Consider the following 22,000-nt stretch of genomic DNA (forward strand, 5'->3'; position numbering starts at 1 on the left):
GCTCTTGGTCGAAGCTGCTTTTGTAGGCTATTCCGGGCACTCGAAACCCCTTTGGGCTCTTAGACCATATGTTTCGGCCACTCTGCGAGCTCCACATCAGTGGAGATAACTTTTGAGTTTCTGATGCCCGGATCGACTCCAGGCGCCTGGACCAGCTTCGGGCGCCCGAACCCGCTTCGGGCGCCCGGACCCGCTTCGGGCGCCCGGACCCGCTTCGGGCGCCCGGACCCTTTCCGGGCGCTCGGACCAACTTTTTCCAACCCCTTATTTTTTGCAAAATAAAGTTAGTCCAGGCATAAAATAATATATATAAATTGAAATTTGACAGCCTCTGATTTTGAGTTTCGTCAAAACTATAGGTCGAACCGACACCTACTGTTCCCTCTTTGGGGAATGCATCCTCAACTACTCCTCGTAGGAGATGTTACTGTTGCTAGACCGGTCCTCCAGACCGACTGGACTTTTGCTCAGCGCCTGAGGCTTCCGATCCTCATGCTGGACGTCTGCTCCACGACCCGTCCAGACTTCCATCCGGTTCGCGACTCCAGGATTTCAACCTAGAGTCCCCAACTATAGGATTTTGTCCAAAGCGTTCGACCCGCCAAGACTTTCCGCCTAGGGTTACCTCCCTCTAAGACCTAGGGTTACCACCTCCTAGGGTTTTCCACCTACCTAACCGCAGCTAGGACTTTTGCCTAAGTACACTTAGGACTTTCCTGAAATGTTATTCAAATTCGTTAGACCACAAATAACTGTTGGGGTTGCAAGGTTGCAAACATAGTCCCATATTGAAAACACATGGGAAAGATCATGAGTTTATAAGAGAAAAGATATCTCCATTGGAATGAGACATTTTGGGTAGAGCCCAAGAGCAAAACCATGAGGGCTTAGATCCAAAGTGGACAATATCATACTATTGTGGAGATATCTAAATTCTTTTCGATCCAACAATTGGTATCAGAGCCCGGACTGCCAGAAGGTTTAACCGCCGACTGCGCATAAGAGCTATGGTCTGATTGAGCCATGTGGGTACAATATTGACCTCGAACAAAGAAAGTGGGGGCTCCTATGTTCGGATCAAGAGGACCAGACACCAGGCAGGAAGTCCTAGTTGTGACTAGGCAATGAAGTCCTAGTAGGTCTGGTGGACCGAGGGGCAGGAAAACCTGGTGGGTCGAGGATTGGATGTGGGAAGCCTATGGTCCTTTGTTTGAGGGGGGGGGGGGATTGTTGGGGTTGCAAGGTTGCAAACATAATCCCTGCAAACATAGTCCCATATTGAAAACACATGGGAAAGATCATGAGTTTATAAGAGAAAAGATATCTCCATTGGAATGAGGCCTTTTGGGTAGAGCCCAAGAGAAAAACCATGAGGGCTTAGACCCAAAGTCGATAATATCATACCATTGTGGAGATATCTAAATTCTTTTCGATCCAACAATAACCTTAACTTTGAACCCTTTGCTATTATCAAAACTCAAGTTTGATCGTCTGATGCTTCCCGCACCAACAATCTCCCCCTTTTTGATTATGATAATAAAATTTAAAGTTAAGTAAAACATAACGCGATTATAAAAAGAAAAGTAATTTCTAGAACATAAATGCGCACAAGTTAAAAAGATGCAATATCAAGTGCAATTAAAAAGAAGCAATATTTAGAACAACTTGTTATAGCTCCCCCTTAATCACTTAACTTTCACTTTTCTTTAATTACTTAACTTTCACTTTTTTCTCCCCTTTTGCCATATATAAAAAAATAGTTGAAATAATTTAAACCAGATTGAGTTTTTTGAAAAATGTTTAGTTAAAAATTTGAGAAAACTCATAGTTGAGTAAGAATTTTGAGAAAACTCATAGTTAAAATTTTTAATTCCGGATAAAAATTTAGTTTTAAACAAATGTAGCCTAAGTACTTAGCTTAAAAAGGATTGTGATAAAAGTTAGCCTCTAAACAATTTAAGATTTAGTATTTAGCTTTTTCACCAAACAATTTAGCTAAACTTAGTTTTTAAAATAATTATTTTGAAAAATACTTAGCTAAATTAGAAATACTTTGAAAATACTTAGCTTTTACAGGATTTTGATAAACACTTAGGTTTGAAAAAGATTTTGAAAAAATATTTAACTTTAAAAAGAATTTCTTTGTAAAAAAACCTATCTAAGAAGATGAATTCTTTTAAAAAGAAACTTTATCAAATACTTAGCTTTATCAAAACTTAGTTAAGTACTTAGTTTTAAAAATTTTTTGATAAAAATATTAGTTAAGTACTTTGCTTAAATTTTTTTTGATAAAAGCTTAGTTTAAAAAAAAAAGTTGATCAAAACTTAGTTAAATACTTAGCTTTAAAAAGATGTTGATAAAAGCTCAGTTAAGTACTTAGATTAAAAAGGATTTTCATAAAAAACTTAGTTAAGTACTTAGTTTGATAAGAAGCTTAATTAAGTACCAAAATTTATTTTTCTTTTGAGGATCATAGAGTCCAAGCATGTATAAGATAAAAAAAATTATCTATTTTTCTAATTTTTCAAGGTAATTTTCTATTTTCTTGATTTTCCATCTCACTCTTTCTAAGTTATTAAATATGTAAAACTTATGAGTTTGTGTGAAAGAAGTTGACTGTGTTTTAATTTTATCAATATTCAAAAATATTGAAATTGAGATTTTAAAATATAAGTTTAAATTTTCAATGAGTTTGAATTTCAAATTTAAAATATGAGTTTAATTAGATTTAAACATTTGACAATAATTAAAATTTTGAAGGTTTTAAAAATATATTGAAAATTAAGTTTTAAATTATAAACTTACATATTAATTATAATTTAAAAATTAATTATCTTTTAAAAATAATTAAGATTTTTGAAATTCATTATGATTTTAAAAATAATTATGATTTTGTAAATAATTATGTTTTTGTAAATAATTATATTTTTGAAAATAATTATGATTTTATAAATAATTATGTTTTTGTAAATAATTATGATTTTATAAATAATTATGTTTTTGTAAATAATTATGTTTTTATAAATAATTATGTTTTTAAAAATAATAATGATTTTGTAAATAATTATGTTAACTTAATTGAATTAATTTTAATTAATTTGGGTTTGGTTTGTTGGTGCAATTTCTAGTAGGTCAAGGTTGACCTAGTTGACCAAGCGTAAACCTTGGTCATGGTTTCGATGTTTGACAATACAGAAAGACATGTAGACATGGACAATGCAGGTGCAGTTGTCCATGCGGAGAGATACTGATCAGGGTCTGATCAGGTTGAATGAAGAAGAGTCAAGTAGGTCAAGGTTGACCGGATACTTGACTAGAAAGTCCTGGTGAGTGAAGCCAGGCAGACGGAAAAGTCCTGGTGAGTGAACCCAGGTAGATTGGAAATCCTGGTGAGTGAAGCCAGGTGAAAACCCTAGTGAGTGAAGCTAGGTGAAAGTGAAAGTCCCGGTGAGTGAAGCCAGGCAGTTGTGAAAGTCCTGGTGAGTGAAGCCAGGCAGTTGGAAAGTCCTGGTGAGTGAAACCAGGCAAGGGAAATCCAGATGGGTCAAGGTTGACCAGACATCTGGTGAAAGGTCCAAGCAGAGAGCTTGGCACGGGAAAAGTCCAAGTATGGAGACTTGGCACGGAGAAGTCCAAGTATGGAAACTTGGCATGGGAAGTCGGAGAGGGCTCGGTAGCTCGTTCTCCGGACTGTGATCAGAGAGGGCTCGGTAGCTCGTTCTCTGGATCAGATGGAGTCGGAGAGAGCTCGGTAGCTCGTTCTCCGGACTGCGGTCAGAGAGGGCTCAATAGCTCGTTCTCTGGATCGGACGAAGTCGGAGAGGGGTCGGTAGCTCGTTCTCCGGACTGTGATCAGAGAGGGCTCGGCAGCTCGTTCTCTGGATCGGACGAAGTCGGAGAGGGCTCGGTAGCTCGTTCTCCGGACTAGGTCAGAGAGGGCTCGGTAGCTCGTTCTCTGGACCAGACGTGGAAGTCGGAGAGGGCTCGGTAGCTCGTTCTCCGGACTAGGTCAGAGAGGGCTCGGTAGCTCGTTCTCTAGACCAGGCGTTAGGGTTTAGAGCTGGAGACCGATCAGAAAGCGATCAGTGTGCCTCTGTGAGCTTACTGATCGGTCTGGGGACCGATCAGCATGAAGCCTGATCGGTCCCCGGGACCGATCAGGGTACGCACAGAGAGTTGGGCAACTCTCTGTGAAGCATTCTGATCGGTCTGGGGACCGATCAGCATAGAGCCTGATCGGTCCCCACGACCGATCAGATCAGCCCCAGACCGATCAGGGTGATGCCTGATCGGTCTGGCCCTAGCCGTTGAGAGACAACGGCTAGGTTCTTCTGCTGTTTTTGGCCTCTGTTCTTCTCGCAGGTGGATGCAGGCTATAAAAGGGCTGAGGGCTTCCACAGTGGAGTTTGGCTCTTACTCTTCTTCTTCCTCTCTGTTCCTTCTTGCTGCTACTATTTCTCTAGAGCTTTGCTGAGCTCTCGTCTAAGCTTCGCGTGAGCTTCCTTTCGGCTGGGTTCCTGCTGTTGTAGGCGTCGCTTGAAGCTGTTGCTTCATCCAGTCGAAGAGAAGGCAAGTAAGCGAAGGTTTTACAGTTGTATTGTATTTTGCTTCTTGCTGTACTTGTACTCCTTCTTGCTATTGTAAGTTTTTGTGGCGAGGTTTCTCCACCCATAAGGAGTTTATATTAGCCGGTTTTCCGGGGACTCATCCACCGACGGATTGATAGGCTTCGTCCACCTTACGGACACGCCGAGGAGTAGGAGTATCATCTCCGAACCTCGTTACATCTTCGTGTTGAGGTTTGCTTCTCCTTTTTCGTTTCTATTTGTTATTTCCGCTGCACTAACCCTAATCGTAGGAAGAAACGAAAGAATTTGGGGTCGGCTATTCACACCCCCCCTCTCTAGCCGCGACCATCGATCCTAACAAGTGGTATCAGAGCGAGGTCGCTCTTCGTTGGATTGACACCCGGGGGATCACGAGCTAGAGAATGGAACGATTTGGAGAGGACATCACGATTCCATCATTCTACGATCGTGACGACTTCGCGTATTGGAAGGTAAGAATGAAATATTTTCTTATGACTAATCTTGAGAATTGGAGGTGTGTGCAAGTAGGTTTCACTCCTCCGGAGGATGAAGAAGGAAAACCTCTCAAGAAGAAGAAGTGGACGAAGGAACAAATCCACCAATTCACAATCAACAATGAGGTAACGAAAGTTTTGGAATTTTCTTTACCTAATGATATTTTGTGTAGGATAGATAGATACAACAATGCCAAGGAGTTGTGGAACAACTTGGCTAAGTTCTATGAGGAGAGCTCCAATTCAAGCCATGAAGAGGAGTCAAGTGAGCCGAGTAGCTCACATCATGGAGGCATGGATTTAGAAGTTGAGGGCTACTCAACATCTAAAGAAGAAGAGGAGGAGAGTTCCTCTTCAAGTTCGGAGCAAGGAGAAGAAGCTTCTACCTCCGGAAGGGATGAAGGAGAGAGCTTACATCCCACCTCAACCCTAGGTAACTCAAGCAATTTAAGTTCTAGTAAATTGCATATATTATGCTTTGAGTGTAGGGAATTTGGACATTACAAGAGTAAATGTCCAAAGAGGGTTAGGAAGACTCCACCGGCGCTAAAGATCAAGGAAGCCGGAGTCCCGATACGCAAGAGCAAGGAGCACGTGGTGTGCTTCCAATGCAAGCGAAGGGGACATTATCAGAGCCAATGTCCGAGGGGGAGGCAATCTCACAAGGACAAGAGACCGAGCACATCAATAGGGGGAGCTAAGGCAAACCCTAAGGTAATCTCTAAGGCACATTATTGCAATACTAGTAAGATGCATGCTAGTAGTTTGATTGCAATTGACAATAATGATAAGCATGATAATTATAGAAATCGATACACATGCTTAGGTGCCAAACATGTGAGCCTAGATAAGGATAACACTAGGAAAGCCAACCCTAGGATCAACTCATCTAAGGCTAAGGATAACCTAGGTAGAAATCCCAAAACAACTAGACATATGCCTAGGAATACCTCAAAGACAAATGACAAGTTAAAACTTGAGGCCTTAGAAAAGGAAAATCAAGTCTTGAGGTCAAGACTTGACTCTTTAGAAAAGACTCTTAAAAATTTGGAAAAGTCAAATATAGGGTCTAAGGGGCAAAAATCAAAGCCCAAGGACATGAAAGGTTTGGGTCACAAACCTAAGTCCCAAGTGGTCAAGCCCACTTATCACAATGTTCCATTAGATTATGGAACAAAATCTAGGGCAAGGAAGACCATCACCAAGGTCACAAGGGGAGTCACCCCTAGAGTTGATCTTAATGAGCCCCAAATGACCAAGGCTTCAAAGCCTAGGAGGGTCATTAGGAGGGTTGCTAGGGAAGTCATCCTTAGTGAATATTTAGTGAACCCAATGAGCTCAAATAGGTATTGGGTTCCTAGGAGCGTGATTTCATCACGCTAGATGAGTTAGGGTGTGCCAACCTTACTTGAATAGGTAGTTAACCTAATCATGGCAAAAGGTGGCACTTTAGGAATTTTCAAGGTCTAATCAAGCCTTGAAAATGAAAGTGAAAATTATTCCTAAGATAATTAGGATGTGCCAACCACATTTGAGGAATTTTCTAGAGTCAATCTAGTTGGCACATAGTGATCTAAAAGTCTTGAGGATATGATTTTAGGTTTATTACACTTAGGAATATAGAATTTATGGCAAAATGATCAAAATTATCAAAAATGGCAACTGAGGCTAGAATTAGGTATTTTCTATACCTTGACATGTTATTTGCCATATATTGTTTGCCATATGCCATGTCATGACATCATATTTAATCTATGATCATTTGAAATGTCATGATAATGCTTAGGTAATTTATATGTCATGCTTTATTTAAGTTTCATACTTTATGTCATGACATCATGACATTGGCACATGTTATTATGTATGATATCATTTTATGCCATGTCATCATTTCTTACATTTATAATCAATGAAATTGATTTAAGGTTAAAAACACAATTTGATATGGAGATCAAATTGATGTTTAGAAAATGCATGAGACCTTAGCCTAAGATAACCTAAACCCATATCTCACATCAAAATTGACTTGGATGTGTTTGATACACCTTAGATGTGTGTGAGATATTAGGATGATGAGTTAGGAACAAGGTGCATAGTTCTTGTACCTAGATGAGCCTAATTCAAAATTGGGGATCATAGGGAAAGCTTATGTACAAGTCATGTACATTTAGCCCAAAGATTGTGGTCCTAAATTAAATGGTTTAAAATCATTTCAAAATTGATTTGAAAAACCTTGATGAAGCTTTTCTAGTGATATCATTCATCATTGAGCAAAGTGATACAAAGATGAGTTAACTTTGAGCTATTTCAAAGACTTTTGAACTTTGTATCAAGATTTGAAAATGGAACTTATTTTCATAGAAAACTATTTTTCCATGATAGTATATGTTATGAGGAATGTATCCTCAAAATTTTACAATTTTTGAAATTTTCTGTGATTTTCTAGAGGTTTCTGAATTTCGGGAGAAGAAAAATTCAGAAATCAGAAATCAGAAGTCGTGGACCGATCAGGAGGTTCCCTGATCGGTCCAGGTCTGTGTGGATCGGTCACTGGACCGATCCAGAGGGAGCCTGATCGGTCCGGTGACCGATCAGGGCGTGCCAACTTGCTGAAATTCGACTGGTTGTCTGAAATTTCAGCTCGGGAAGTGGTGTTTTAGGTTTCTAAAGGTTTGGAACTCTCCAAGACATTGTTGGTGCAATGGTCAAGGGGGAGTTGACCTTTAGGGGGAGTTTTTACTCGTCAAAATTTTTGAGGATGAGTGATATGAGATTATCACTAAGTTGATTGTTGAATTTAGTTTCAAGGGGGAAATTAAGGGTTTCAATGAAAGGTATGGGACTTTCATTAGGAAGAAACTCTTGACCTTGATTTACTCCTTTTGATGTGTATCAAAAAGGGGGAGAGAATGTCTAGAGAATGTTCAAGGAAGAACATTGGAGTTAGTGGGAGAGTTTGTTGATCACAACAAATGAAGTTGTGAACAACGATAACTTACTCTTCAAGGGGAGAGTTTGTTGATGTATGCCAATAGGGGGAGAATGAAGGGTTTAAGTTAGGCCTTCATTATCTAAGAAGGAGGTTGCCTTCTTAGAAGGAGAATGTAAGGTTGTAACTTATGTTTCATTACCTAGTGGCATGGAGAAAGTTGAGGCTATTGGATTAGCCTAACTTAAATGGATTAGCCTAACTTAAAGGTATTGTCAAACATCAAAAAGGGGGAGATTGTTGGTTCAATTTTCAGTAGGTCAAGGTTGACCTAGTTGACCAAGCGTAAACCTTGGTCATGGTTTTGATGTTTGATAATACAGAAAGACATGTAGACATGGACAATGCAGGTGCAGTTGTCCATGCGGAGAGATACTGATCAGGGTCTGATCAGGTTGAATGAAGAAGAGTCAAGTAGGTCAAGGTTGACCGGATACTTGACTAGAAAGTCCTGGTGAGTGAAGCCAGGCAGACGGAAAAGTCCTGGTGAGTGAAGCCAGGCAGTTGTGAAAGTCCTGGTGAGTGAAGCCAGGCAGTTGGAAAGTCCTAGTGAGTGAAACCAGGCAAGGGAAATCCAGATGGGTCAAGGTTGACCAGACATCTGGTGAAAAGTCCAAGCAGGGAGCTTGGCACGGGAAAAGTCCAAGTATGGAGACTTGGCACGGAGAAGTCCAAGTATGGAAACTTGGCATGGGAAGTCGGAGAGGGCTCGGTAGCTCGTTCTCCGGACTGTGATCAGAGAGGGCTCGGTAGCTCATTCTCTGGATCGGATGGAGTCGGAGAGGGCTCGGTAGCTCGTTCTCCGGACTGCGGTCAGAGAGGGCTCAATAGCTCGTTCTCTGGATCGGACGAAGTCGGAGAGGGCTCGGTAGCTCGTTCTCCGGACTGTGATCAGAGAGGGCTCGGCAGCTCATTCTCTGGATCGGACGAAGTCGGAGAGGGCTCGGTAGCTCGTTCTCCGGACTAGGTCAGAGAGGGCTCGGTAGCTCGTTCTCTATACCAGGCGTTAGGGTTTAGAGCTGGAGACCGATCAGAAAGGCCTCTGTGAGCTTATTGATCGGTCTGGGGACCGATCAGCATGAAGCCTGATCGGTCCCCGGGACCGATCAGGGTACGCACAGAGAGTTGGGCAACTCTCTGTGAAGCATTCTGATCGGTCTGGGGACCGATCAGCATAGAGCCTGATCGGTCCCCACGACCGATCAGATCAGCCCCAGACCGATCAGGGTGATGCCTGATCGGTCTGGCCCTAGCCGTTGAGAGACAACAGCTAGGTTCTTCTGCTGTTTTTGGCCTCTGTTCTTCTCGCAGGTGGATGCAAGCTATAAAAGGGCTGAGGGCTTCTACAGTGGAGTCTCTCTCTTACTCTTCTTCTTCCTCTCTGTTCCTTCTTGCTGCTACTATTTCTCTAGAGCTTTGCTGAGCTCTCGTCTAAGCTTCGCGTGAGCTTCCTTTCGGCTGGGTTCCTGCTGTTGTAGGCGTCGCTTGAAGCTGCTGCTTCATCCAGTCGAAGAGAAGGCAAGTAAGCGAAGGTTTTACAGTTGTATTGTATTTTGCTTCTTGCTGTACTTGTACTCCTTCTTGCTATTGTAAGTTTTTGTGGCGAGGTTTCTCCACCCATAAGGAGTTTATATTAGTCGATTTTCCGGGGACTCATCCACCGACGGATTGATAGGCTTCGTCCACCTTACGGACACGCCGAGGAGTAAGAGTATCATCTCCGAACCTCGTTACATCTTCGTGTTGAGGTTTGCTTCTTCTTTTTCGTTTCTATTTGTTATTTCCGCTGCACTAACCCTAATCGTAGGAAGAAACGAAAGAATTTGGGGTCGTCTATTCACACCCCCCCTCTCTAGCCGCGACCATCGATCCTAACATGGTTAACTACTTTAAACCTAGGTTCATCTCACCCTTTTCTAGATTTTCAATCAGGGAACCTTAATAGTTTTGTGAGATGGATAATTTAATCTTCAATTTAGATTACCATCTAAGAATTGATTTACAATTGAGTTAGATTAAAGTTTACAGTTAGTGAATTAAATATTCATTCAATGATTGGATTCTAGGCTGTGATGAGACACTAGGCCTTCTTGGATATGGAATCATCCACCACTTCTAGATAAACCTTTTCAAAGAAATTGAATATTTAATTTCCTTACAGTAACTCATAGGTCTAACTAGTCAAGTGTAAAGTAAGTCTAGGTCCTTATCTAGCATAGTCTAAGCATGTATAGTGAAAGCAGTAAAACAAGTATCAAACAAATCTATCTATCGATAAAAATAGTCTTTCTATCAGCTTCCCTAGATCATTGCCTCGATAGGGTCTATCAAGGTAGTGGATTTGATCCTTGGGGACCAAATATTCACCAAGTCCAACTTGATTAATCAAGTTCGACTTGAGGACCCATGCTTGGACTAATTTTCTATTTGTTCTATTTACAAGTGATAAGTAAGATCTGTATTTTTATTTAGCCTTGAATCCAAGTCTGAATCTGTTGTATACGGCTCTTTATTTTCCAAGAATTAGATCAAGATTCTTGGAACCCAAGGTGAACTGTTCCAACGTGTCCTAAGCAGGCATGCATAACAACACTCTTCTAGTTCTAAAACAAACCCAGTGGGCAAAGATAAAGAATATGTTCCTATAGTGACAGCAGTAACTCTTGCAGCATTTCCTACTCGTAGGTTCACTTCGTCCTTTGTCAATGATCTACTATTTGTCAGCCCCTGCACATTAGTATAAATGTGAGATGCACACTTGGTATCTAATACCCATAAAGAAGAAATAGATAAATTTGTAGGGACCGATTATGTAGCTAGAAGGGGGGTGAATAGCTCGGTGTGCTCGGTGTGCTCGTCGTGCTCTTCGTTGTTTGTTTCTTCAAAGATATGCAGCGGAAATACAAAGAAAACAAACACAACGCTAACACTAAGGATTTACTTGCTATCCACCTAAAGAAGAGGTGACTAATCCAATGATTCACACACTCACGCACCCTCCAATATGAAAAACACTCCTTTATGGTAATTACCAAAGGCGGAGAAGCCCTACAAGTTCACACTACAAGAAGAAAGAAAAGGGTACAAAATACAAACAAGAGCTTACAAGTTTGCACAAGGAAACCCTAACCCCAACTTTCTTCTTCAGCTGTAGATTCACCTCTTGACTTGGAAAAACCTCCAAGAACCTTCAAGAACTGGCGATCTGAACTTTGTGGAGAAGCTGTGGAGTTGCTGTGAAGATCTGAAATGAAATATGGAAGTTCTACCGAAGGAATCGAATGCCTGCAGCTAAATATGATGCCAACGGCCGGATCCCGATCGATTGGATTGCTCCCAATCGATCGGGGAGGCTTTGGATCGATCGACCAATAGATCCAGAGCGCCTCTGTGCTCTCGGGAATTGCCTGGATCGATCGGTCGATCGATCCAGGGCTTATCGCGCGAAATCGTAGCTCCCAATCGATCCACTGATCGATTGGGGGCTATGGATCGATCGACCGATCGATCCAGCGCTATTCTGTGCGATCACGCACTCGTCCCAATCGATCCATTGATCGATTGGGAGGAGGCTTGTCGCTAAGACTTGCCCAATCGATCGGTCGATCGATTGGGCATGAGCCAATCGATCGGCTAATCGATCCAGCTCATGATTTCTCCCTAAAATCAAGTCTAAAGCCTCCTAAACCAACATCTGGTCAACCATGACCTGTTGGTTCATCGTGCCTAGCATCCGGTCACCCTTGACCTGCTAGGACTCGCTCACCAAGTGTCCGGTCAATCCCTTTGACCCACTTGGACTTTCCTTCTCGTGCCAAGTATCCGGTCAATCCCGTTGACCTACTTGGACTTTCCACCTCATGCCAAGTATCCGGTCAATCCCTTTGACCTACTTGGTCTTTCCAACACCAGATGTCCGATCAGCCTTGATCCATCTGGATTTTCTCGTGCCAGGTTTCACTCACTAGGACTTTCCCAATTGCCTGGCTTCACTCACCAGGACTTCCTTCTGCCTAGCTTCCCTCACTAGGTCTTTCACCTGGCTTCACTCACCAGGATTTCCTTCTGCCTAGCTTCACTCACTAGGTCTTTCACCTGGCTTCACTCACCAAGATTTCCTTCTGCCTAGCTTCACTCACTAGGTCTTTCTTCTGCCTAGCTTCACTCACTAGGTCTTTCACCTGACTTCACTCACCAGGATTTCCTTCTGCCTGCACTATAAGAAATTTTAGATTTAACCACACCTAATAGACAACAGTTTTTCGAGAAACTGTTGTCTTTTTGCCATTTAACAACGGTTTTATTGAAAACCGTTGTTGTTCACCATAATTTTTTTTAAATGACAACGATTTTTAAAAAACTGTTGTCTAATATATGTCAAAGACAATGATTTTTAAAAAACTGTTGTCTAATGTATGTCAAAGACAACAGTTTTAAAAAACTGGTGTCTTTTAGCGTTGCTTACATGATAATATACAACAGTTTTATTAAACTGTTGTCTATTGAATGTTGTTGAATCCCAAAAAAATAATAGTTTTTTTAACTTCACGAACAAAGAGTTTTTTTGTTCGCGTGAGGCTAGGTCACCACTGTCGATTCCCCTTTCCCCTCCTTCCCAACCCGACGCTGATCCTCGCCGCCTATCGACGCCGCGATACTTCTTCTCCCCGCATACATAACCACCAGCCAAGAGTTACTCAACGCCGGCTGAAGCCTCATTGAGTCGTGCCTTGCTCCGATCAACGCCATAGCTGCCGTCGCCGAGCCCTAACTCTTCCCCGACGCTGGAGCCACGAGGAAATCGATCACGCTAGCACCAAGCGTCCACTGCCGGCTAAGGCTCTTCTCCACTGATCACTGGAGTCCATCCGGAGATTTCTCTTCTCCTAGAGTCGCCGACCCTGCATTGGTGGATCTCCGGTTAAGAGGGGTTTGAACCCTAGATCTAACCTCCTGCGACGCCTCTCTACACATCGCAGCTTCGACGATCGAACCAGGTTTGCTCTAACCGATCTTTACTCTAGTGTTGTCATTGCCCTATTCCTCTGTCCTAGCTCACCACCACAATAACCTCCCGAGCCCTCCGAGAGAGATATCAGATATGGCTCGAGGGTAAGTTGTTTTTAGTGCTAGATTTGTGTGGACTTGATTGTATACATTGTTTGGGATGTTGAGTTTGGTTGTGTGATCATTTATTACAGATCCGTCCGGCCAAAAAACATATGCCGCCTTCTCAACCGCCAGCCGCAACTCCCCCACCGCGCCCTCACCGAGAAGCACCCTGACGCCTCCTCCACCGACGGCTGGTGTCAGCCTTTTTGCATGTCACAAGGCGCTCCAAATTAATAAAGATTGGAACCCATTTAAGCTAAAGAAAATGCGTGTAGTAAGGAGTCCCAAGTCGTATTTTTCCAAGGATAACTAATATGTGTGTGCATTCTAGAATTGGTTCCAATCAAAAATCTAATTTAACTTGAATACATCTAATCTCCAAAAGTGCATTAGAACAATTTAAAATGGCTCAAAGAAATGTGTTTCTTATCCAAACATTTTCCACTTCATCTCAACACATTAGGATCAATTTAGTATCAATGAATCAAATTCTTCCACTAACAAATTATCCAATCTCACACATGATCAGCAACATATAACTGAGGTAAACAATCCAAATATCAAGTTAATCATTCAACAATAAGCTCCATCTCAGTTTCACAAATTGAATGCAGAAAATAAAGATTAGCTAACTAAATTACCGAAACTAGAAAACTTATGTTAATTCAAACCTCTAATTCCAAACTAAAACTAAATTACAAACTAATTGGTTAGCTTAATAACATTCAGATTGCAAAAGTTCAACAAATTCGGAATTGCAAGTAAGAACATTAGGATTGGGTTTTGCAGCAAGAAATTCAGAAAGGAATTGCAATAAATTGAAACAAGAAGCAATGATAAGGAAGATGAATCAGATCTGATGATCTGAGCAAGTTCAAAACAAATCTATAAGACAAAATAAAGACAAAACAAAAACCCTAAACATTCCACAATTCAAATCCAAGCTCAAACTCCTCCAATCTGCTGTAAAACCAACAGAAATGCTCTCGGAACCCCTATAAGCATTCAACAACAATCAAATAAGCTTCCAGCTATTTCCATAGGGCACTCACAGCTCACGGAAACCTCCGTTCAAGCTCCATCCATCTGGAAACCTCATCGGCCGAAGAAAAGAGCATGAATCTGTGAATTTGCAAACCGGATCGAATTGGCCACATCGTCCAAGTATTGCTGTGAAATGGAGATTGGAAAGAAATCAGTAGCTTCCAGGAGACCTCCCTTAAGCATCTGATGGATGCGAATACGCCGATCTGGAAACCTCCTCAACCGGGTATGCGGCGGCGGAACAGACTCAAAATCGCCATCTGGAGACCTCCTTCAAGCTCTCTGATCACCGGAAGATGAACGCCGGCAGCTGGATGATTGTTGTTGTTGAAGAAGAAGAAGCACCGGATCTGGAAATCGGAATGGGAGCGTCGGCGTCGCGCGAAGAAGAAGACGACACTGTAGCTCAAAATCGCGAACCGAGATCAGCTGCACTGTAGCTTCTCACGAAGCTTTTAAACCTCCTCAAAACTGATCGGACGGCTGAGAATGATCAAGACTCAATCAACGGTGAAAAATAGCCCAAAATCTGATCTGAAGGTACTGATCTTGCTCTAGGGTCTGGATCTACTCTCCCTTAAGTCGGATCGACCAGATCATCACCGGATGGCCCAGATCTGCCCTGTATTCAATGAACGGTCCAGATTAATTCAGGCTGGATCAATGGCTAGATGAACTCAGATCTGGATGAAAACTTCTGGATCTCCATCAATGGCTTAGATCTGCTCCTCATTAGGTTGGATCAGACAGATCTTCAACGGATGGTTCAGATCTCTCCTATTCTTGATAAACGACCCATAATGCTTCAAAGCTTGATCTTCTCGTTTGAACTCCGATTCGAGCCCAATTTCGATCCAAATAGATCCAAATCCAAGATCCTTTGATGCCTACAAAATAAGAATCAAATATTAGCATCAAATAACACAAAAATATAATAATTTACAATTAGGTCCAAAATAGATACAATGCACAAAATATGATGTAACCATGATTTAAACCTATATAATCAACATCAAACCATGCATATATGAATCAAAATAATGCAATGAAATCATGGTTATCAACGGCGAAGACGATCCCCTCCACTTCTCTGTGACTCTTCAACAGTCTTTATGCTGCCTATGCTAGAACTGATAACTTCCATTAAAATCAAATGATTTCTCCCTTTTGCAGTAACATCCATTTAGTTCTTCGCTTCTGACTGATTAATATCTTTCTAGTTCCTTTGCTTTTTGAATTTTGGTGTATATGCAAGATCCAATGATTTTAAATCACATTTTCAGATTTGACTTAATGTGTAGTGTCCATCTCCATTCAATCCCTTAGTAGATCAAGAATGTCATGCTATAGAATGTACCTCTTTTTTATTGGAGAAGATGATTCTGTTTCCATTTTGATATCAGGTTCATAAGCAGGGTGTTGCACTTGGAAGATCTGTTGACTTGACAAAGTTTGATGGTTATGACCAATTGATCGAGGAGTTAGATCAGCTATTTGAATTCTTAGGAGAATTGATGGCTCCAAATAAAAATTGGATGATTGTATTTACTGATAATGAGGATGATATGATGCTTGTTGGAGATGACCCTTGGCAGTAAGCATGATTCTACATTCCTAATGTTCTTCTCTTATGTATATATATCTTCCATTTTCTATGTATAAAGTGGATATGTTGACAACTGGTGTTGTATAATTTTCTGCAGGGAATTTTGTGCTATGGTCCGTCAGATTTTTATATACACAAAAGAGGAGGTCCAGAAGATGGATTCAAGTACCTTGAACCCAAAAAATGAAGATTGTCCTGATATGAAAGAGAATGTCAAGGAAACAAAAGGCAGTCAATCTGCATCATCATCTAATTCAAAAAACTCATAGGCTTATCCTGCAATGTAAGTAGGAATCTCTTTTTGTTTAATATAAATTGCCGTGATAATCATTTTATCCCATCATTTCCCAGGTTATTGAGATGTTTTATTTGAAAACTATGATAGGTTAGGTCCTTCTCCATTAATTCAACATTTGAAAGATAACTCCAACAGTTAATCCCCGAGTACTTCATACTCATATTACAGCTAGTCAAGTATTTATGCAACATGTTATCTGTCAATGAAAATTAAACTGCATCCTTTGCAAGAAAGACTGACAACTAGAAAAATAGTTCAATATCGCTACTAGTATTTCATGTTTGGAAATTGATTTAAGCGAGAAGTTTGCAGGCTGACGACATCTTTGCCATGTGCAATTCAATCTTTGTAGGATCTTGAAGCACAAACAAAGTGATTGTTTGTGCTTTATCTAAGTGATTGTTTGAACAGTTTTATAGCATGCATCTTGACAATTAATATAATTTTGAAGATCACTATCAAGGAAGAATGTTCAAAGGAAAGTAAAGGCTAAGGAGAAGATCACGTAATTAACTACACGGGTAGGTTTCCGTAAGAATTCAACTTTTTCTTGATCTATTCTTATGTAGTCCATGGTACACATTAAAGATTTCACTGTAGCTTATTTTCAGTATTCTAACATGTAAATTAATACACTTCTGTGGATCCTCCAAACAATCTAAGTTGTGATGGATTGATATCCCTTTATGTTCCAAACCTTTGTTTTTTTTTTGGAGCTTGTAATTTTCATTGCAAACAATCCATATGGTGTATGAATTACATTCAGTCCAGTATAAACTTAGCACTTTCGCTTCAGAGGCAATTTATGGGTTTTATTCTACAATCATGTTTACTAATTGATCAGATTGATTAAGAAGGGCGTTGGAGTAGCTTGGTAAATTTGTTTTGCTAGGTTATGATAAATTAGCATTCAGCAGAATAGATGTTTGGATTTCTTCTTCAAATCACACAGTAATATTTCTCTTGTCATTGGTGAAACAATCAATCCACTCTCATTATAACTTCCACAATAGAAAATTTTATGTTATTTGCCTACTACCAATGTAGTTTAACTGATTTTACATTGACTGAACAAGGTTGATTTTATTTAGGTATCAAACTCTCCCATTTGTTTTAGATATTACATGTCTTGTTTGTTAATTTCTCCAAACCATTATTTCTCAATTTGTTAACAAGGAAACTCATGTTAGCATAGTCATGATCAGAGCCTAATTATAGTTTATAATTATCTGAGTGTTATTGATTAACTGTTCTGTCCTTTCTCCTGGTTCTTTTTTTTTTAAATTTGTGCACTCATTTAGATGGTTTATTATTCTTGTTGTGATGAATTCAGGTCTAGTGAAAATACTAAAAAAGTATGACAAGAGAACAGGAGCACTTATCAGGCAACCCTTCATCGAAAAGGTGCTGCAGCAACCATTCTTTACAACTGATCTCCTATACAAACTCGTGAAGGAGTGTGTGGCTATGCTCGACCACCTCTTCCCCAGCAACAACCTGTCAATTTCAGCAGAATGCGACGGACAAAATGGAGTGCCAAAGCCGGCACAATCAGGTGGGAGGGTTCCGGAGTTGGAGGAGATTAAATATATGCAGAGCTTATACATGAAGAGCACCGTAGCAGCGCTATGGTCCTTGAAACAGATTAGGAGAAAAAGTTCAACAGTCAAAACAGATTAGAAATCTTGTGTTATATTGTTCTACCTTTGTTTTAATAGTGTTATCATTTTGTTGGTTGCTTATGAAATTTTGTTGGTTGCTTATGAAATTTCTTCAGAATGTTATAGATATTATTTTTGAATGTTAGAAAATTATATATTAAATTTTATTTTGAAATTTAGTATTTTGAATGATTTATAATATTGGAAAATTGTGTATTATTTTTTTTTATTTTTTATCTAAAAAAGACAACGATTTTTCACCGTTGTCGTAGATAGTTTAAAACTGTTGTTGAAGACCCTATTATTAAAGGTAGACGCTCAAAGACAACGGTGAAAAACTGTTGTCTTTGAAGGAAAAGACAACGGTTTTTCACCGTTGTAAAACTGTTGTCTTTGCCTTCAAAGACAACGGTTAAAAACTGTTATCTTTGGGCACCCCTTTTAACAACACGACCTTTAACAATAGTCTGAAAGAGGCTACGACAACGGTGAAAAACTGTTGTTGTTAGGATTTTTTCTTGTAGTGCTGGCTTCACTCACTAGGACTTTCACCTGGCTTCACTCACCAGGATTTCCTTCTGCCTGGCTTCACTCACCAGGACTTCCAGTCAAGTATCCAGTCGACCTTGACCTACTTGACTCTCCTTCACAATCTCACCACATGAACAATTGTACCTGCAATCTTCATGTGTTGTCTACATGTATTGTCAAACATCGAAAGCCAAACATCAAGACTCGAGTTTGACTCAATCCAAGCTCAGTCAACCAGGTCAACCTTGACCTAGGGATATTGTACCAACAATCTCCCCCTTTTTGATGTTTGACAATACCACTGACAATACTACTTTTGAGTTAGGCTAATCTCATAACCTCAACTTCTTTCATGCCAATATAAGAATGAGGATTCCCTTCATCCTTCCCTTTTTGCCATAGGGCGATACACATTCTCCCCTTATTTAGGGAATGAAGGCCTAACTGAAACCATACATTCTCCCATACATTCTCCCCCTATTGGCACACATCAAAAAGAAACTCTCCCCCTGAAGAGTTACTCACCGTTGTTCACAACTTCACTCGTTGTTTACAACACGATTCAAATAAAGGTCCCATACCCTTTATTTTCATCAAAAACTCATCCTTGAGCATATACCACTTGGTATATTTACTTGTTGTATACAACTTCACATGTTGTCTTCAACACACGATTCAAATGAAGGTCCCATACCCTTCATTATGATCAAATGCTCATTCATGAGCATGCACCACTTGGAACAATGAAAATATCCACTCTCCATTGTAGTCAAATACCCAACCTTGAGCATTTTCACGAAAGAAGGTTAACCACCTTCCAAGGTGTATGAAAATTAAATTTTCATGTCCTTAAAGAGTAACTCCCCCTAAAGACATGGTCGTGACTTCTGTCATTGCACCAACAATGACTTGGAATCCCTAAAACTTTAGGAAACCCAAATTTAGAAGTTTTGAGGTTCAAAAATTTAATATTGAAACTAAACCTCAACCTAAACTTCTACTTAGTCTCCCTTAACCAATTGATCCTAGTTTTCATCATGAAAACTCCCCCTAAATGTATAAAAATATGTTTTGAGGGGTTAGGAATGGTTCCCTAGACTAAAATGGGTTCAAAATGCTGAAATCAGGCTTTACCAGCTAAAATCAGCATTCCCAATCGATTGGAGTTGGGTCCCAATCGATTGAACCTTCTTGAATCGATCCACTGATCGATTCAGGAGGGCTGGATCGATCGGTGGATCGATCCAGGAAGCTTCTGTTCACGAGAAGCTTGCTCTCAATCGATCGCCCGATCGATTGAGACCCTTCAATCGATCGGGTGATCGATTGAAGCTCTGAAAAAGCTGAAATTCCATTTCAGTTAATTTCAGAAACCCCTAGAAAAATCTACAAAATTCTAAAAATCATAAAAATCGTTGTAGACATTATTTAGGGCATATAGTATCATGGAAAAATAGTTTTATAAGAAAATACTTCATATTTTCAAAGATTGACACAAACTTGAAAACTTGTAAACTTGTAAACACTTTAGTATTTTCTTCAAGTTTGTGCTCAACTATTCAATGATGATTACTATCAAAAGATAGCCTTCACCAAGGTTTTCCAAAACATATTTGAAATCATTTTCAAAACCAATTTCCAACCATGTTCTTTGGGCTCAATGCACATGACTTGTACATTAGCTTTCCCAATGATTGGAAAACACATAACTATGTGTTTGATGAACCTAAAACTCACAAAAATGCACTAAATCAACATCTTGAGTTTTGTTCATCATCCTAACATCTCACTTGTATTTAATGTGTACTAAACCACATACAAGTCACCTTATAGTTCTTGTGAGATGTAAAGTTTTGGTTTTGCCCTAATCTAGGGATCATGCATATCTACCTAGGCAGTTTGAGTTGTGAACATCCACCAAGGATGTTACTTGTTAATAAATGTCATTTGTCCTTAAAATGCAAGGAATTAAAATGGTGCATGATATGTTATGGCATACATCAAAAGGAAATAATTTTCAAAAGAAAATTTCTATAACTACATGATGTATGTATGACATGACATGATATTTTTGTGTTTTTCATAATAAAGCATGAATGCAAAAATAAACATGATGTCATGACATATGATGGGCAAACAAAGCATGACAAATTAGCATAAATGAAATGCCTAGGTTGTCTACCTAAGTATCCTTAAGCCTTAGCTAAATTAAGCTTTAACCTAGATTGCTCACTATCTCCCAAGAAAATGTCAATAATCCAATTTTGACATTTCTTTTGCTTTTCCTAATTTATGCCAATTTAAATTAAACATATTCCTCAAATTTTGGCACAATTTTCTCTTTTAAAGAGTAATCAATTGAGTTAAGGCATACATTGCCTTTAATTTCCTAAGAACATACCAAAATCCCAACTTGGTAGTTCTTATAATTTTCCCAATTTGTGTCTCTTAAAATATCATCCAATTCATCAAATTGTGACACATTTTACTCTTATAAGAGTAAATAAAAATTCTTTTCATTTTCAAAGGTTAACAATAACCTTGAAAATGCTCCCCGAGTGTCAACTTCATCAAAGTTAGGTTAACTACCATTCTAATCGGAGTTGACACTCTCTAACCCATCTATGGGGTAGAGAAAATGCTCCTAGGAACCCAACACCTATTGGTGCTCCTTGGATGCTCTAGGTATTCACTAGGGATAACTTCCCTAGATACATTCTTAGTGACCTTGTTAGGCTTCTTAGAAGCCTTGGTCACTTTTTCTAGGTCAACTCTAGGGATTTCTTCTCTAGTGACCTTGTTAGTGACTTTCTTGGACTTCTTAGAAGTCTTAGTCACTTTTGTTGTAAAAATACTCTTAGGAATAACCTTCCTAGTATTTTTGACTTGACCAGTTGACTTAGACTCGGTTCCATAGCTATATGGAACCCTATGGTAAGAAATTACATCCTTCTTAGCCTTTGGTTTGTATCCCAAACCTCTATGACCATTGGATGGCTTTTGTTGTCCTAAACCTAGATTTTGCTCATTTTGCCCTTTTAGGATATTTTCCATCCTTTTTAGGGTCTTTTCTATTTTATCAAGCCTTGACCTCAAGACTTGATTTTCTATCATTAAATCCTTAGCTTTAGGTTTTTCAATGAATTCATGAGCATTTTTATTTTTAGGCTTGTAACTAAAACTCTTAGTTCTCTTGCCTAGATTTTCATCTACCTTCCTAAACCTAGGTGTGGTAGTTTTAGCATGTAGAGCCACATGTTTTTCTTTAAAGCTCTCATGCTTTCTATTCTTATGGTAAATAGCATTAAAATGATAAAAGTTAGAACTACCATGCTTTTTACCGTTATTCAAGGGAGTAGGCTCAATAAATGATACCTTTCCTTTTACCTTGGAGGCTCCCCCTTGAGTTGTGCTTTCTCCATGAGCCTTGACCGCTTTCTTCCCCTTGGGACATTGGCTCCTATAATGTCCCTTTTGGTTGCACAAAAAGCACACAATGTGCTCCTTGCTCTTCTTTGTTGAGGGAGCGGTCTCCTTGGGCTTCACCTTGCCCTTTAGTGCCACTTGGCCCTTCTTCTTGGCCAATTTGGGGCACTTGCTCTTGTAGTGCCTATGTTCCCTACACTCAAAACATATAATATGATTTTTATTTTTAATTGAAACATTTATACCTTC

At 39.8% G+C, this 22,000-nt stretch overlaps 1 long non-coding RNA gene across 3 annotated transcripts; it reads left to right on the forward strand.

The window, feature by feature from the left end:
* Positions 1–15,479: 15,479 nt before the first annotated feature.
* On the forward strand, positions 15,480–17,487 carry LOC122026122. Of its 3 annotated transcripts, XR_006124028.1 has the most exons (4): positions 15,480–15,823; positions 15,933–16,118; positions 16,446–16,654; positions 17,467–17,487. It is a non-coding gene; the product is annotated as an uncharacterized LOC122026122 (long non-coding RNA). The 3 variants fall into 3 exon arrangements; XR_006124027.1 differs by lacking the exon at positions 17,467–17,487 and having other exon boundaries at positions 15,481–15,823; positions 16,446–17,150; XR_006124026.1 differs by lacking the exon at positions 17,467–17,487 and having other exon boundaries at positions 15,497–15,823; positions 16,486–17,149.
* Positions 17,488–22,000: the final 4,513 nt, after the last annotated feature.

This window comes from Zingiber officinale, chromosome 10A, assembly GCF_018446385.1.
Source record: "Zingiber officinale cultivar Zhangliang chromosome 10A, Zo_v1.1, whole genome shotgun sequence".
NCBI classification, from domain to species: Eukaryota; Viridiplantae; Streptophyta; class Magnoliopsida; order Zingiberales; family Zingiberaceae; genus Zingiber; species Zingiber officinale.